Below are 19242 nucleotides of genomic sequence, written 5' to 3' on the forward strand. Positions count from 1 at the left end.
TTTATGTATTAAAATGGGGAGTGAAGGAAAAATAGCTCCTCACATTTGCTTGTATACACATAAAAAGACACTCTGGAATGATACCTGGGAAATCCACCACAGTGGCTGACTTTGAAGACAGGGGGTCCTAGGCAAGGGCAGGGGGCAGAATACAATATAAAGTATTTAATATTTTTAGGTTCTTGAACGTTGTACACGTATTATCAACTTCTCAGAAATGTGGACATTAATTTTTTTTTAAACCTCTAAAGACTAAAAGTTATAGCACGATTTCTACCAACTGAATGAAAGTCATATTCGTTTTACCAGAAAGATATTCCAGCTTCTCTAAAATGTCTACTCATGAGAATTTTCTGGTGGGTTTTCCTTATTTTCTTTCACATTGGAAGAAGTTTTCTGATTACTAATCCTTTGTGTTCTTCTTTTCAAAGAACATCTACCACTTCTAATTTTATGAGTTAACCTTGATCTAATTTTCTTACCTTTTGTCCCATTTTTCCCTATGAAAAGGCTCTGTACATTCATTATCAGTTGAGACAATACTTAGATAATTCATATAGCTAGGAGGACAATTATTTGCCTTAATACTTGAATTCTTTCTCTGCATCTGACATATTAATAATGCCAGTAAGATATTGTATAAAACCGTTGACTTTATTATAATAAGAAATATTAGTCAGGAGACCATATCTTAAGACTGACTGTAAAACCAGCAGCCATGTTGACAATGAGGAGATGTGACACGGGAGGGAATATTTCATGTGGGAGAGAGGAGAGCTCTCTTCAGAGGTTTAAAGGGTGTTTAAAAACATGTAGAACTAGGCCCAGTGGATGGACCTTTTGGGAGTCACTCCCCAGGGATACATAGGACAGAGTCCTGAGCACCTCGAGTGCTGCACAATGCGGTGGTCTGGAGTGGTGGCTGTGGACCCCTCTGTAGATCAGCAGAGAAGATAGTTGCAACCTTGTGTCTGTACAACTCTGTAGAAGGCCATCTGGCCTTCAGAAAAAGAAACTTGTCTAAATGGCATATGGTCTCAGCTCTAAGAATAAGATCTTTTCTTGAATCAATTTCTTCTTCCTCTCAACTTGTCAAACCCAGAGTAGTTATTCTGCGTGAGCCCACTCTCTTTTAATTCCATTCTTCAGTCTCAAATTTTGTAGCTTTTCTCCAGTAAGTACCTGTCCATCTGTATTCTTTAGACAAGATAAGCAAGAGGGTCATTTTCTTATCAGACTTTAAAGGAAAACAAATACCTTTACAATTAGACTTTCTAAGGTTCTAAATTTATTTCATATTCCCACAGTAGTATATTCAATCCTGAGTTTGTGGCATTTTTACCTACTTCAAAGATGACTCTGAGGAGTGAATTTGTGGGGGGACCTCACAGACCACTGGGATTTTGAACACTTGACAGTTAGATCTCCGTTTATAGAAGTGTTAACAACCAATGAAACAATCAGCATACGGTCCTGGGTTACAGGGGTGACAGCCGGGAGAAGAAGATCTATGGATGACAAAAGAGATCGGCCTTCTGACAAGCAGTTGCATTCCTTTGCGAGGCAAAGAGAAAGTGCCTGCAGATACAGAGATGTCATCAGCAGGGAACAGGATGGGTTCACCCACATCTGTTGTCAACAAACCATCAGAAGTCAGTCATTCCCTGGGCTGATTTGTGCCTCCTGTTTCTCCACTCCCTTGTGCTTCGAGCCTGCTCTGCTGAGTTGATGTTCTCCTCTGTGCTTTTTCTAAATCTCCTTCTGGGCCATCAGGATGTAAGAAGCAGAGGTGCAGTGCGGCGGATCTGCTTCTTATAACATGTCTGACCGCCGTGCAGCTGGTACAGTACGTGTGCTGAGCGTCCACCTGCCTTCCCACGGGGGTGGCTGAGATGAGACCAGAGGTCTGAATGGGGACGGTGGTAGGGGTGCCATTGTTTTCTTTCACTCCCAGGTCAGGAGCTCTTAATCTGAGGGGCTTAGGGAACGAGGGAACCTGTGGCCTCCCTGAAGTCATGTATAAAATGTGTTTGTGCACAGGTTTTTGTTCAAATAAAATTAAATGCCCTGGATTTACCCCTTCAGAATATTTTATCACTGTTCCTAGTCTGTAGAGATCCTTGTGCATTGGAGCAGAACATAGCTGCAGTGATTTCAACACATTTCCATTGTGAACAGTACGAAGTAAAGTAAGCTTTCAGAATCAAGAGCGACTGGTGGCTGAAAAGGTTTAAAAACATTCTATGAAGTCTCTAGAATCAGGAGTGTTTGACCTGCACTCTACTGGAACATTTTAAGGTCTAATACTTTGTTTTCCACTTGTGAGCAGCTAGGTCAAGTTTTTTTCCCCCGGAGAAGACAACCTAACTATATAAAGTCTCTGTGTCTGGCCAGGGTCAAAGGACAAACTAGTTTACAGCTGGTCACAAGCAGACTTTTGTGATTACCAGAAATTAAAGTGGCAAAGAGTATTTATGACACAAAACCCTAAACGCTTTTCATTATTGGATAATCTCGATCGACAGAGAGGCAAAGTCTCTTCCTGTGGTTATTTGTAAATACTTCATACAGATCTATTTCAATGGCTTTGTGCTCTTCTAAAATTACTCTCCCGTGACAATGGCCAGGACTTAATGCACTTAGGCACCAAACTGTTTAGGTTCCTGGCCAAGTGTGGTAAACTGGTTAAAAAACAACAACAAACCAAACCAGTGAACTGTTTTTTAAACTGACTGAAGGTGCCATATACTGTCTAGTCTATAGAAATGAGCCGGGAATGTAACCTGAGCCTTATCTACTGAGAGCCACAGGAACTAGGATATGAAGGTGAATTAGACTCACGTCTAATTATACTTTCTATTTACACTCTATTAATAATGAGTTATGTAAATAGTTATATTTATACTCTCTCTCCAACATCCCCAATCTCAGGTTACGGAAAATAAAACATTAGAAAATTATTTTAAATTGTGGCAGATGTAGGAAACAGTATCAGGCTGTCATGTGCTTTCTGTAGATCCAGATTATCCAGTAGCAAAATGCCTTTAGGGTTCTGCATCAAACTTGCTCTTTGACATTTCAACTCTACTGATGACCGAAGCCCAGAGCCCCCTGAGTAGCCGCTCCTGCTGCGGACTCGACTCTATTTACCTTACACTGTGTTGAACAGATGACAGAAAAAGAAAAAACTCTAAAAAGGAGGAAGATTTCAGGTACGCAAAAATGGTATTTTTAAATATTGATTTGGGAGTTTTGTTTTTAATGCACCAATCCATGATAGAACAGGCTCAAACGAGTTTTGAGAACAAAATGTACATTTATTCCCCGGAGAGATACTGGCAGCCAAGTTAATTAAAACATGTGTTTTCTAGGAACCTGGCATAAATTCTCACTTGTTTTACACAAATAACTGATTTCCAGGGTGGCTTAAACCCAGCGAGTGCTCAAGGAATGTTCTAGTGACTACTGTGCAGCGAGGGTTCCATTATTTGTGCTTCGAGAGTGTTCTGTCTTTAGTTCTTAAATAAAGACCCATTCTCTTCCACGTAACTTACTATTTGACTTGACTCTAGGCTGTATGACAAGACATTTCTATGTAATCACATGTAAAGTTGTGCATGTGTGCGCGTGTTTTTAAATACAAACAGTGTACACTCTTGTTCAAGTTCATCCTGAGTTCCAAGTACACACACACACACAAAACTGGATAATTCAGAGTAGAAGTACAATTTCTCGTTCACCTGTATCAAGGTATCCTTGGTTCATTTGTATATATTCTTCCAACTTAAAAATTTTTTTTTTCAAATATATTTTTATTTACTCACAGATAATATAGTTTCATTTTTACTTGTCTTAAATACTCTGTGTTGCCTTGCAGCTTGCTTTTGGCAGGTAACAGCATGACTTTGAGATTTCACCATTTCCTGTTTTGGGGTTTTCCGCTGCTATTTGAGAACACTGCAGAAAACTTTCCACAGAACCACATAATACTGCTATAAGCATATCCAGGTTCATATTTCATTTCGATCTCTCACCTTCATGCTAATAACAATATGCATAATTAAAAGTTTCTAAGTTTTCAAAGATAATTTTCTTTAGAGTGAATATAAAGCCCATTCACCAAGCAGTTTCTGTGGTGTCTTGTCTTATTCTAGTCTCGTCTTGAATTCCCTAAAACTTTGAGGCGAAAACTTCGTTGTAAACTTTAGGTTAAACTGTAGGCTGTCTCTAGCGCAGCTAATTCCATTACTGACATCGGTGGTAATAACCGGTTTTCAGATCCTACTAAAAATCCTACTAAATCCTACTAAAAATATCTAGCACATTAATGACAAAAACAAAGTTATCAGAAGTCAGTTCATAGCATGAGGCTTTGGAAGTCCGCAGGAGCCGGGAGCTGCCTGTCCGTGTGTAGGAGCTGAGGTGTCTCCTCGTCTCCCTTCTCCACCATGAAGGGCTGAGAGGGGTTCTAACTCAGGAGGGATGCGGAAAGAGAAGCCCCCCAGCCAGTTCAGCACCCCTACACCTGGCTCTTCCCCGCTCGGTCGTGTCCAGACCCTCACATGAGGCACCTCAGGTGACACACTGAGAATTCAGTCCCATTTGTCTTCTCGCAGCCCCACCAGCACACTGGCTGGGTCATGAAGCTCTTTCGGGAGAGTTATAGCCTGATGGCCAGGAGAGGACACAGGGGCAGCTCGTCTGCACTGTTTCCAAGGAAGGCGGCAACACTTATTTTTTTGTTTGGTTCTCTTTTCTGAATGTGTTGAATTTATTCAGCATAATCACAGGGGTATTGTCGTCATGCTGTCACACACACACACAAACACAGATATTGCACCGCATCCATGTGGAGCCCAAGTGCATTCTTTCTGAGACTTATTTACACGCTTTTACGTACCACAGCCCATCTTTTCAATAATACATGTTTCAATGCCAGTTGCTGTGTTGACTTTCTCAGCATCATCTGCAGACATCTTCACGACTGCAGCACCCAGAGAAAACTGTTTCTCTTCTGCCTCAATTGCAACAATCCTATCTGCTGCAGCAGAGCAAAGCTTAGCTCCTGGAAAAGCTAAGCCTAGACACGTGATATCAACTCCTCTGAGTACAAATTTGATGGCTCCTTTATCCACCTGCTGGTGTGGAAAAAGGGTCTTTTTTATCTCTTTTTGTGTGGAATAACCTTGGGATTGGATAAAACGACCTTCTCTTTTTCTAAATAGAGTAACTCTCCAATCATTGCAAAGATTTCCATCTGTTCATGGCATCCCACTCTTTTAACTGGTTTCTTCTTTGGCACGATTGGATGAAGCCGTGGTTCATTGCCTGGGAAAGGTTCTACTTGTTCTTAATACCCTTAATAGAAGGTTTTCCACTGGATGTAACTGAACACATTGTCTTTTTAATCAAATTTCTTGAACATGATTCCAGGTGAAGGGGTGATGATAGGGAAGGGCCGGGAATGGGAAAAAATAGACTTAGCAAGGATCCGGCAGACCCACTACACCTGGAAGGCCAAAGGGAGGGTGGCAGCTGGGGCCATTACCCACAAGTAACACATCTGGCCGCACTTTTCCGGCTCTAGGGAAATCTCATTCCGTCTGCTCCTTCAACTACTTCCTCCAACTATTCATGTGAGCACTGCGGCAATTTGGGGGGCTGTTGGGTGTTACTAATTTCTCCCCAGGGCTGGTAGCTGTAAGGAAGGAAGTTGAGCAGGAAGAAGAGACGAAGCACTCATTCTCGTTGCAAGAACACAATGGAGGGGCGGCACTTGGTCTCCAGAGGGACGGCTGGCCATTTCTGCAGGCTCACAGGGCTCAGGAGAGTGTGGGCTTCAACCCTCAGGGGCATCCTCCTGAATTCCACTACCAAGTTAGGGTCCCTCTCGCGGCCCTAACCTCCCACGGGCTAGCAGACCTCTGGTGGGTGGCTGACTAACCTCGTCTGGGACTTGGAGCCTAGCTACTTTAACTAATAAATTGTTGATGAAAGTAATCAATAAACAATCTATAATAGGAATAGAAAAGCATCTTATTTGAGCCAAACTGTGGACTATAGCCTGGAAGACAACCCCTCAGATAGCTCTGAGGAACTGTCCCAGGGAAGCATGGTTTTCAGTACAGTTTTATATATTGTCAGAAAAAAAGAACATTAAACACATCAGGGATACATTCCTTTAAGGTTTCAGGGAAAAAACAAAACCAAAACCAAAACAAACAAACAAAGAACAGATCCGCCCATACACAGCAAGTCAGCATGGCCTTGGCACCTGGGATGTGAGCCTTATTATTAAAGGAGCTTCAGCATTGGCGTCCCAGAAAAGGAGGCATTTCATCTTTATTTTTAACATGGACATTCTTTACTTCTAGTCAATGCACTCTTTTCTTTAATAATTAAAGCAGAAGCACAATGTATGTTTTATAGGCTACATGCAGGCTGTTCTAGTATGCGTAACATTCAAGTTAACTCATGTATAAGCCAGACGACTTCCCCATACCTCAATACGTGAAAATATCTTTTATCAAAATCCTGGGTCTGGGTAGGGGATTCAGCTTTCTCTGCTTTCTTTCTACCCGGAAGCTCCTCTGCTGGTTTCGATGGTGACTAGCAATTACTACCCTGTCACCTGTGAGAGTTTGCACACCTGTACCATCACTTATTTCAGACACTATGGGTACTCCACCTAGACCGTGGAGAGATCCTTGTTACTGTCAACTGCAGAGCAGTCTAGCCCCAAATCGCTCTCATCACTGCTTTCCCCCCGTCACAAGTCAGTTTCTCTGGAAGGAATGTTAAGATGGATTTTGGCAAGCAGGGTGCAAATTAGGTGTCAACCTCTGTGACAGGGCAGAGAGGGAGCAGGATTGGCCAGATGGCATAGTTGAGCAGGTGTCCGGCCCTGAGGAAGCCTTGGCTCAGCCCACGGGGACTCTGAAGCATATTTGGCAATCACAGGTGTTGTAAGTGCCCCTCTGCACTTGACCATTGGGTGTGGCATCCCTGAGAGGGACCCATGCATGGGTGAGGCTGCTGAGGGGATCTTGGCTGGAAGTTGCCTGTTGATGGCACTCCAGCTGCTGGGCAGTGTGTGTTTTCTGGGCCAGAGGTGTGGGTGGCACATCCATGTGCAACCTGAGTGGTGCCCCATATTTTAGAGATGAGTAAGTGGGGAACATGTTAGAGATATTTGGCTTGTCATCTTCCCCTTGCTGCACCACCTAACATGCTATACTACCTGATTCTGGTGGTAAACAGTCATGATGATTAAATTTCTTTAACTTCATTTTGAATTATTACTGTAAAATAGATTGTTTCCTAATATTTACTATATATTCTGGCAGCAAAGTCACACTATTATCAGTAAAATTAGTTTAGGTTCATTGTGAGTTGTTACCCTAAAGGCTATTGAAATAATGAGGATTATGTTTTCTCACATTGTATAACCTAAGTAGAAACACGCTGTTGATGCAGGCACACAGAGGGGCAGATCTGGGGTAGTATATTAAACAAACGTTACATTAAACACACTTTAGGTAAAGGCATCTTTGGGCCTTGGGCCAAATACCATTAAGAGATGGAGGGCTTCGAGTCTTATCTGCACAGAAGGATCCAAAAATAGCTTGAAGCTACTACACAATGAAAGCCTATTCTTTAGTTTGTCATAATTCCATCACTGGGCAAGTCTTGGTGAGTCATTTGTTGTTGTTGTTTTTGTAGCTGTTGTTTTGGTTTTCCTTGCAATCTACTGGTGTCACTTGAGAAACAATTTTCAGCTGGGGCAATTTTCCCCCAATCCCCCATTCCCAGAGGACAAGTGGCTACATCCGGAGACATTTTGGGTTGCAACGCAGGAAGAGATGCTAGTGGGTAGAAGCCAGGGGTGCTGCTAAACAACCCAGAACTCACAGGACAGCTCCCACAGCAAAAAATTTTCCAGCTCAGAATGTCTTTCATCCCCAGGTTGAGAAATCTTGCCCTAGAGCAAGAGCAAAGGGCTTAAACATCACACAATGTGCATTCTGCACTCTTTAAGCAGAGTATTGGACTAAAACTTTTATCCAAAAAGTGAATAAGCTTCTTGAGGTTAGTGGCATTGTGACAACTCTTGTTGAAAGTCAACCCCATGTGATACTGTACCTCTCATGAGCTTCCAGTGTAGTTGAGCTTTAACAGCCTGACACAAGACTGGAACAACTTTGATCCTTCCCACTTGGTCTATGCAGACCTCTAGTAGGAGAAGCTAAAAGGGTCATATTATCAGGGGGAAAAGAACACGCAGATGAAACAAGCTGTGAGAGCTTTAGCGCCCACCACAGGCAGTGAGGTCTCTGGAGCTCAGCTGCAGTCACAAGCTGTGTGAATCAGCTTAGGAGTAGACGCTTGTGCAGTTTAGCCTCCTTGTCCCCAATAAATGTTCATGCACTGCCTGCTACATGCTAGGCACGGAAATGTCACAGCCCAGTCTCAAGCAGCACCGCTGTAAGCCTGGACACTCAGGACGTGGTATAGGTGCTGTGATAGACACCAGAAGAAGCCTCAGTTGAGGAGAGCACAGAGCACAGACTAGTGACTGCAGAGGCTCTCATTTGTAAACCTTGCAGCTAAAGGGTCCTGCTCACGTGTGAAGCCAAAGAAGTGCCTGATGAATGGCTGATATCCTTACACTGAGTTTACCAAGAAAAGCTGCCCGTCTGGGGGGCTGAGAGACCAGCCCCGTGGAGGACATGGTAGAGCTGCCGCCACAGCTGCCTGCATAAGGTCTCAACAGCCTGGTCCCACCACCCACACTGGGCCAGCTTCCTCACCTCACCTCTCTCTGTCATCTTTTTGGCTGAACGAAAACACATCTATATTTGAATTTCTGTGGCATTTCTCATTTGTCTGGATGGTTAAACAATAACATTTTAGAAGTAGTCAGACAATTTTGACCATATTAGGTATTTTGCAGGTGTTTCTACCTTTAGTCCCTGTTTACTCTGCCATCTGGAAAACAATGACAGCTAATAAATTTCCCAGTGACCAATCTTTGCAAATCTGAGTAGAAGTTAGAAACCTCTAAAGCTGTAGTAAATTGAGTGTATGAGAATAGGCTCAATGAAGTTCTGAATATATTTAGTCATGCCAATCTTATCAGGGGAGATTTTTTCTTATTGCATTTTTGGGCTATATCTTAAACCGACGCACAGCCTGTGCTTAGGTGGCAAGCCTTAGCAACCTCCAATCAGTGCTAGAATGCACACCCGGGGAAAGTCAGAGGCGCCTTTAGTTGTCCTGCACATCTGAGCACCTGGCTGGGGGAGACTAACAGCAGGGAAAGTCTCCAGTGACAGCAGGTACCCAGTTATCCCAGCTCTAAAGGGGGAAGATGGGGCAGGGACAGCAACCTGGATGCAATGAAGGGCCCCAGCCTGGCTGATAGCAGGCCTGAGAGCCTCAAGGAAGGGAAAGAAAAGAGAGACAGGAGGGAGGAGAACAGTGGCAGAGGGGTAAATTCACCTCCAGGTGGCAAAACACAAGTGTCACAGCAGAGACTGGGGAGGAGAGTGGGTCCGGTGGGAAGAGCCGGAGAAGAAATGCCTGGAGGACACTTCTTCTCCCCCCCCCCTACTCCAGACGGGGCGCACGGGGCGGGAAAAGGTGTTTGCATCCACTCCCCTCACTAAGAGTGTGCGTTTCAAGCTGGTCTTGAGAACACACCTCATTCTTCACTGTGAATGCAGGTTGGTTCTTCTCTGCCCGTCTCCCCTTCACATTTCACTTTGCCCTGAAGTCTTCATTTTTTTCAGGCACACAGTGTGGCTCAGTGGGCAGAGTTGAGCACCCAGGAGGCAAATCCTGACTCGCAGTGTAATATATATACATATTAATAGCTTATTAATATTTATTAATTTCATTTATTATAATAAAAGAATACTACATAAATATATGTACATATAATGTAAATAAAATATTAAATATTATATACTAATATTATTTTAATATACTAATATTTATTAATATATCAATAATATATGTTCATATTAATCATACATAGGCTGATTTAGTTAGTGACATCCTTGGCAAGAAGAAAAGTGAAGATTATACAAATCAGAAGAACTGAGAACTTAGAAGATATTTGAGAGAACTCCATGCCCATGATGTAAATCGAGAGATGTACGTGAAGGGCTCCTGGCCAGGGCTGCTCACAGAGCTTTTCTAGGCCCCCTGTTTACTGGATCAAGAGTGAATCAGGGCGCCCCAGATGTCTGGAAAAAAGCAGGAGCCTAGGGGCCAGGGCCCAGCTCCCCTGGACAATGCCTGCCCTTCTTTCACCACATTGCAGTGGCCCAGCCCGCCCGAGCATCACCTCCTCACTTACACTCCTGTGAACAAACGTTACCACTTCTCCTACACAATGAAGTGTGCGTGTTGCAGAAGCATTGGCACCTACCGAATAGTGACAAACATCTTAAAACTACGGAGAGAGGGAGAAGGAGAAATAGATGGACAGATAGTTAAGCATGCCACAGTTTTAGACTATAATGTAAAATTATGAAAATAGAAAGTAATGTTAAAACTGTTTAACTCTCAGCTTTTATTTTTACCAATGGCTTCATTAAACAATTTATAAGTCATCTAAGTACAGTAGATTCTAAATCATAAAATAGTATTTTAATTTTGAATTACTGTAGTTTTCTACATTTCCAAAATGTACCTTCAAATCAGCCAATGTCTTCTTAACCAAAGCAGACATTTGTTGCATATTCAAAGACCCTGTCAGAATGTTCCCAGGAGGTTAGGGAGGAGTTTCCTGGAACATCATCTGCCCTTCCCCTGTTGCCAGAAGAGTGTTTATAAATGGATGTTAGTTTTGAGAGAGCTTGGTGAACTGTTCAGCTCCTACACATGCAGAAACTGTTTGTTGACCAACATTCTCCAGTAGGTACAGCCTCCACTTGAATGTGCCCTAAATCCCGAGCCACCAAGCAGGCCAAGAGCCTCGCTGTCCCATTACCCCCTCTGCTTCCACCCATCAGGGTTATGGGCCCACAGGATGCAGAATGGACTGCACTCTCTAGGCCACTCGTCCCCTCCTATCCTTCATCACTCACAGACCCAGAGAAACCAAACTCCTTGCCCTAATTTAAAGAGGAAGGAGATCCAGCAACAGTGTCAGAAGAGGTACATGGGAGGGGCCCCTGCACTCCCAGAGGACCGTGGGCTCATCATGTAGGGTTGGGTGGAACATGGTGGCTGGAAAAGACTCAGGACCTGGCACCTATGGGACCTCGCCTGCTGAACGACTCAGAAACCGTCTGTGGGCTGTACGAGCTGAGGAACGGGGGGCGACTTGGATGGACTGGAGGTAGAGGGGAGGGTTTTCCCTGTTGCAAAGCACAGGCTGTGGTCTTTCTGGGCTGGAAATATTGACGGCTCAGCAACCAATGGAAGGTGTTGGTTGGAGGTGTCCTGGTAGTAGAGTTTCTTAGGGAGGTGAGAGGAGATTCTGGGAGGATGCAAAACACCTCCAACAGCCTTGGACCACACACCCAGCCTTCTGACCCCAGCAGTGGAAGGTAGCAATTTCTTATATTTAAAGCTGTCCCAGGTCAGGATAACCGATTTCTCAGGGCCTGAACAGTGAAGAATACAGGTGGGCGTTGCTAACAATGAGCAGTGTCCCTGAGCAGTGGACAGACGAGGGCTCCCGAACAGCCAGAACACAGGCTACTGAGTCAGCAAGACGGTCATGAAGGGGGTGAGGCAGACATCATGCTGGAACTCACAGCAATCTTTGCCCTTGAATAAGCCCCCACAGGGGAGTGAAGTGTTGGAAGAGGGAAGGGAAGATGGAGGACTGCGGGGCAGGCACACAGGGAGCGTGCATGGAACACGTAGCACATCTTAGTTCCTTAGAGGGTTTTTATTGAGAAAATAAGGACAGATCCATGAGGCAGCACTGAAATATGGACGGTCTAGAAAGTCATTTATTTTTTTCTTGCCAAGCTTTACCTCTTCCGGGTGGAAAGAGAAAAAGAGAAAGAAAGGAAGGAAGGAAGAAAAGAATGACAAGAGATGTCCCCAAGTGATCACTGGTTCTCCTCCATAGGGTCCTGGCGGGGACCTCAGCAGAATACGCCCTCAGGAGACCAGCACTGTACCTCATGGGGCCCCTGGGAGACTGCAGGTCCCAGGACACTGCTTCCTTGTCCCAAGCACAACAACTTGCCTGGGGGCAGCTGCCCTCTTCACTAGAGTCTCTCCGTGGCCAGAGTTATTTTTGCTACAATGAGGGGCACTAATAGTGGTGTCATGGTCAGGTTGGATGACGTTGGGAGTTCCAAGGAAGGGCAACATGGCTGGGCTTGTGTCCTCTGGGCCTACTGGCAGCTCCAGGTGGATGGGGTAAGTTGGGGTCAGGCAGGGAAGCGGTACTTAATGTTAGTCAACTGCAGACTTTAAATGGTTAAAATGGAAAATATATTTTTTACAAAAAAAACACCAAAGAACAAAAAACAAAAAACCCTGGTGGCATGTGAATGTACGTAAAATCTAATGGCTTAAAAAGAAAAATTCTTAGGCCAAACGAAGGAGTAGATTACTGATACATTCTAAAACATGAGCCTCAAAAGCATGATATTCAGTATAAGAAGCCAGACATAAAGGGCACATATTGTATGATTCCAGTCACATGAAATATTCAGAATAGGCATATCCGTAGAGAAAGAAAGCAGATTTGTGGTAGCCACGGCCTGAGCATAGGTGGAATAGAAGGGACTAATTGGGATGGGGTTTCTTTTTGAGGTGATGAAATGTTCTGGTATTAGTGCCAATGGTTGCACAACTTTGTGAATAGATTATAAATCACTAAATTCTACACTTTTCAAAGGGTGAATTTTATGGTACGTGAATTGTGTCACAACTTAAAAAATAGTGATTAATAAATGTGATTTTTAAAATAACATGGGGAACATTATAATGAGTTTTATTTGCTTCCTGCCCTACTAAGCTCTGTGATATGAACAAAGACACACACACCGCCCCCCCCCCCAAATGAGAACAAGCACTATTTACTCAGAACTTATCTATAGAGCACGGGAGTCAGCCACCGCCACTCACATCAGGCTGAGAGTCAGGCACACATAAGAGTGGGGACACTTTCTGGTAGCAAAAAGAGGAAGGCATGTCCTTCCCAGAGCTTGTGATGGGGGAGGCTGGAGACAAGCTGTTAGGAAGAGGGGCATCCTAAGTGATTACTTAGGGGAACATATTTGGCTTTCCCCGCATTTGGTTCTACATGGAAAGGACTGAAAATGACGAAACTGTGAGTCACTGACCAAGTCCTGACACTTGGGGCCTATTGTTGCAGAGGTTGAAGTCTGGTTTTCCAGATTGGTTGCTGCAGGGTGTGGGGCAGGGCCTTGTGGCTGGAGGGAGAGGTTCCCAGACTTCCAGGTGGATTTAGAAAATTCTGCATCCCAAAACCCTCCTTCATCATCTTCAATCAATCAGATCCTCTGTGGATAGATAAACTTGAATCAATGTTTTTAAAATTAACTGCAAACAGAATTAGAAATGACTAATGTACAATATAATGACATATTAAAAGGCAAATATCAATAGAAGAATCTAACAGAATTTTATAAATTCCTTCCAAGCAATGAATATGCTCAATTAAAATCATATGCTCGTGAACTGTAGTATTTGGTAGTACATATCTGTGTGAAAAGAATTTTCAAATATGAAATATGTAAACCATGCAAAATCTCCTTATAAGTCAGGATTAACAACTGAAATTTTGATGATAGGAATCTCTAATAAGCTAAATGGCATCCCCCTTGCAAAAGAATTCCAGTTTTCTCATTAGCAGACTTGTATCACAAAAAATTGTACTAAATATATTTTAAATTTCATAAATCAACATTTTGTGAAAAAATTGCAAATGATAGTAGTTATTACAGTAATGTCGATTTACTGTAAACATTAGGATTTCTCATTTCACTAATGCTTAATTTGTAGTGAATCTCACAACAAAAAATTTAATTCATTAAATTATCTTCTTACCCCAAATACCGAAATCCGGCCATCTGGTCGACCTCGCCGCTGCAGACGCCACGTGACGAGCAACTGGTGTGAACCTCAACAGGAAGGATCCAGATCGCACACCGGCGAAGGCTCACCGCCACGCCCCAGACACCCGTCCTCGACCCATGCCACCATCGGTCCCATTTCTCGCCCTGGGGGATCCTCCCGTCCGCCCGCGCGTCTTTACGCCGTTCCCTGTCTGCAGAGCTTCTTCAGAGAAGCTACCGACAACCGCGCACACCCAGGACCGCGGCCAGGCTCGTGTCTGCTCACGACCATCAACGGATGCCCCGGGCGGTCCCTGTTTCCCAAAGAAACGACTACGACCTACGACCACTGAAGCCTAGGAGGGACTGCCGCCCCTCCACTAGCGCCCTCCACGCTTGCCCTCGACTGTCCGCGTTAAACGGCCCTGCACAAACGCAAGCGCCAAGCTGACGAGGTGACCAAGGAGTGGGGATGGGAGCTCCCCGCGTAGACGCCGGTTCAATCTGCCGGGTGGATCTCGTCTCTTGATACGCATCCCGTGCCCTTGCCTCGGGTAAGATTCGCCCCCATGACCGCCTCGCGTGGAACACGGAGAAACTGAAGTGGCCCTCGGTGAGCAGCCCCACTGCCTCGACTGCAACGGGATGGACCCGGGGCCCCAAGCCGGCGAGGACGGACCGACGGATCGTGACACACGGAGGACGACGTCGTGCACGGACATCCTTTCCTGTTCACGCAAAGCAGGACGGGAAGTCTCAGCGGGCCAAGGGGCACCAGGTCGACCGGCGCAGACCTCCCCACAACCTTCGGAGGGAGCTCAGCGTCGGCCCCACAACACAGTTCTCTCCACATTCAATCTCCGGTGAGAGCAGCAAGCGCCCACCACTCCGCACCACCGGGATGGTCGCCGCCAGCGTCGCCGGCCTCCCGGAACTCTGCCCCGCCCCTGCCGGGCGAGTCATATCCCTCGCGAAGGTCGTCAAAGCTCAGGAGGGAAGGGACAATGTAAAAGCGGCCGCCAGGTGGCTCCCGACAACGGGCTCGAACGTCAGCGGGATGGATTCTGATCGCTGGAGGGCGAGGGATCAGCTCCGACCGCCCAAACGCTCGAGTTCGTCTCGGGGCGTCCGCCTCGGAGCTACCTGCCGGTTCGGCTCGGCACGGCACGACGCGACCCCAGCAGCGGACAGGGCTGGGAAGATTTGGGCAGGAGGCTGCCGCGAAGGAGACGCACTCCTCACGCTAATGTGGAGAATTCTGCAGTCGGAACCCTGACTCTGCAGACCTGGGTTCCCTTAGTGCCCAGCCTCTTACCTCCTTATCAGGAGACCTTAGCAATTCACTTGCTTGCTCCAATTATCTCTGCCCCCCCTACACGTGTGCCGCTCTTCTCTCCATGAGTCTAGAGGTGCTTTCCCAAGGAAAAGACAACCCATGTCATTGCAGGTAGGAGCCAAGGAGACAGCTGAACATTTGCATCTGGACCTATTAGAGAAATTTTATGTATCCAACACAGGAAGATACAAGACTGAGACGGTCTTATAACTTTAGCACCACATGGCCATGGCTTTCATGAAACACTGATGCACACTCGGCAAGTCCAGGGGTGCCAGGAAGAAGGAAGACACACACACACGCACACACACAAGCACACACACACACACATCCCCGGGTCTAATAGGAACACTTACCAGGGCTGCCAATGGTGGGATCAGAAAGCCCATTGTTGCCACTTCTGGGGTTCCCTGGGCTAGAACCCCAGCTCATTCAGGCAGATCCTGGTTGTTTTATTGATGTCACTGTGGCGGAGTGAGGTCTTGGAGCTCCCCAGACTGTTGTTGCTGTCCGGTGCTCTACATTTTGTTCTGTGTACGATGCCCCTTCTCCTCCTTACACAGTCAAAATTAAGAAAATAAGAATCTGCAGACCTTGCATTCAACTTTCTAAATTGAATGAAGGTTAAGAACACAAAGGAAAATAGTTATGTGAACAACTTTGTTAAGGAACTTACGTTTATCTTTTTGAAGCTATCAAAATGTGTATGAGTAGTCTGTAAAAAGTTAATCTTTTTAAAATTAGGAAAAATAAATGATTCTTTATTGCTATCTCTCACCAAACCCCCACTCACACCAGCACCTATGACACAGGACTCCCCTGATGAAACGCCTGCTCCCCACTGGCCTAGAGATTTCTGCTCTGAGTCATTCTCTATCCCCTGTGTTCACCGCATTCCTAAGTCCACTGCAGCCAGTAACATGATGAAGAAGGCCACTGTGCCCAAAGGATGACCTTTAAAAAAAGAGAAGGAAAAAACCTCTCCCGTCTTCTGTGAGGTCACAGCCTTAATGGAGGCTGCAACAAGTGAAAGTAAATGTTGAGAAAGAGAGTATTTCTTCATTGGTCCCTGACCTGCCATATCCCTAACAGGGTGTTGAACATAACTGGCGTTAATATTTCCTGGGTGCACTTAGAAAATCCGGACCCAAAGTAGAAACCTGACCATTTGGCAAAAGATGGATCAATTCAGGAATCAAAGTAAGTTTTTTTTCTCACCTGTTGTTTCATTATCAGGAACTCTGCCACCACCTGCCCTCCTCTGCATCCTTATGCAGGGACAATCCGAAAATCAAGCAGATACATCTGAGGAAAGAGAAAGCAGCCTTGAGAACCCAGTCTTTCAAAGTATTGTTAGATACACCAGGCATGAATCCCCAACCACTCAGCTGGGAGAGACCCCTCCCACCTAACCCACAGTCATGCGCAGACAGAAGGAATGCTTTTTCCTCCCATGGTCAAAAACAAGGCTGCATTGGCTACTCGGCATGTAAGGAGGATATAATATCCCCATTTTGCAGAAAACAATGCAAATTATGGGGTGTTATACTTTGATTTGACTTACTGTTCAAAGTTATTATTTTATTAATATTCAGTTCCTAGGATTAACACTAATTCCCAGGTAACCCTTACCATGGTCTCCTGGAGAGTCTTGTCTCCACAGCAAGGACACCTCTTGCAAAATTCTCATTTAATAATTCTTGGTGAAAGACACCAACATTTGTTCTCCAATACCCGTTCCAGGCCTTTAGCACCCCACCTTCCCTGTTGCGCCCCCCGCCCCACCAGATGCCCTTGCCCTCAGTCACCTTGGTTCCTCCCCATGTGGGAATCAGCAACATCAGAGCCTCAACCCTAGCTCTGCCCTCCATGGCCTTGGACATGTGGCCAGGAGATTCTCTATCAATTTAGTGAAGGGTGGAACCATCTGAGGACCCATGTCATTTGACATTACATGTCAAACTCTAACCTGGGCTTCATTGAAAAGGTAATTGATTAAACATAGCTCATGGATATAGTGTTTGAAACATAGAGAAGACCTAAGCTATGACCATTGAGGGTTTACCAGATAGAAAATCTGTGTGAATTCAACAAAGTAACACTACCTGTGAATGTAACTAACATGGGGAGATTTTCAATGAAGACCATCACTGAGGGAACCGCCTAGAATTCACATGTAGAGAAATGACTGAATGAATATTATGTGAGTAATTTTTAACAGCCTCCCTTTCCTTGTCAATAGCAGGGATTTCATGCTGGAGAAGAGCCCACTGAATGCAATGAATATGAGGACATTTCACATACAACAATCTTAACTACACATGTGTTATACTTTCAGCCCAAATGGGAGAGACTTCAGCCGTTATTCATCACTGAATTGGCATAAGCTAATTATACTAGAGAGAAACCATACAGATCTCAGAATGTGGAAGGTTTTTAGTCACCCTCTAACCTTAGACAACATGAGAGAGTGCACCCTGGAGTGACTCTTGAAAATGTCCTGAACGTGGGAAATAATTCAGCTGAAGCCTCGCGTTTATACACCAACAGCTCACACTGGAGAAGACGAACCTTATAAAGGTAATGCAGCCAGAGAGCTGACTTTTATTCACACCAATAAACTCACACGGGAGAGAAGTCCTATGTTTGGAATGACTGTGGAAGAGCTTTCAGTGACCATCCAACCCTTCGATGTCATGAGCACATTCACACAGGAGACAAATCAGAATGAATGTCATTTATGTGAGAAAGCATTTAGTCAAAGCCATAACCTTAGTCATCGGGGAGAATTCACACTGATGAGAAACGCTACAAATGCGATGAATGTGGAAGAGCCTTTAAACGCAGCTCTCATGCTTATATGCACTAGAAAACTCACAGGAGAGACATCCTATGTCTGGAATCCATGTGGTGCAGCCTTTACCCAGAGCTCCCACTTTTATAAACACCAGAGAATTCATACAGAGTAGAAACCCTGTGTCTGTAATCAAAGATATGGAGCCTTCAGCCAGAAATTATCCCTTTTAAACCACCAGGAAAGTCATGTGGAGAGAAACCCTGACCCTGGAATCGTGGTGGAAGAGCCTTCAGTTGGAGCTCCAGACTCAGAATACACAGAGAACTCAGAGTGGGCTGCATCCCTGACACAGTAGAGAAGACAGCCCATGGTTGACTACGAGGAGAGCCCTCTTGGGGTACACCATCTAATCACTGCTGTAGAAGAAATCCGATGAAATGAATGCTAGAGTCACATTCGTCATGGAGTCATTGGACATGAGAGGGTTCACACTGAAAAAATAATCTCAGTGTAATGAAGGAAGGACATTCTTCAGTGATTCCTTATTCCTGAGTGAACAAGAAAGTGCTCACACTGAGGAGATGCCAATTCTAAAGACAATGTGGAAAATCTTTCACTTGCTATTCACATCAGAAAACTCATACTGGGGAAATAGTCTATAAAGAATGTGATAGCATGCAATTGAGACAATAATTAGGTCCTTCAGCAATTGTCTTTTTATTAAATATACAATATAAAGATGTAGATGGTGAAGGGTTTTGAGAAGTGCTGAAAGCAATATTCAGTATCAAGTAAGAAGAAACGAAGCAAACCTGCTTCAGTAGATCAGCATTTGCAAATATGTAAGCACTACTGAGTGGGTATGTGTCATTCAAAATCATGAAATATTGGGATGAGTAAGAATGGGCCTGTTTTCTGTTAATACTCTGTCACTGTTGATCAGTTAGACACTTTCTGTCTCTATAAAATTATAATCATAATTACAAAGACAGGGATCAGTGAGGAAACAACGTTGAATGTTAACTGAAAATGTAAAACATAGTATGATGTGT

The 19242-nt window shown here is 44.6% G+C and overlaps 1 long non-coding RNA gene and 1 pseudogene across 1 annotated transcript; both read right to left on the reverse strand.

Moving 5' to 3' along the window:
* Nucleotides 1-4878: 4878 nt before the first annotated feature.
* LOC133083685 (malignant T-cell-amplified sequence 1-like) lies at nt 4879-5425 on the reverse strand (annotated as a pseudogene).
* Nucleotides 5426-11962: 6537 nt separating this feature from the next.
* LOC133083673 (uncharacterized) lies at nt 11963-15880 on the reverse strand. The gene is made up of 4 exons (XR_009699225.1): nt 15750-15880; nt 15373-15543; nt 14050-14785; nt 11963-13502 (listed from the first exon to the last, which is right to left on the reverse strand). It is a non-coding gene; the product is annotated as an uncharacterized LOC133083673 (long non-coding RNA).
* Between the last annotated feature and the right edge of the window lie 3362 nt (nt 15881-19242).

Source organism: Eubalaena glacialis, unplaced genomic scaffold (genome assembly GCF_028564815.1).
Source record: "Eubalaena glacialis isolate mEubGla1 unplaced genomic scaffold, mEubGla1.1.hap2.+ XY scaffold_56, whole genome shotgun sequence".
NCBI lineage: Eukaryota > Metazoa > Chordata > Mammalia > Artiodactyla > Balaenidae > Eubalaena > Eubalaena glacialis.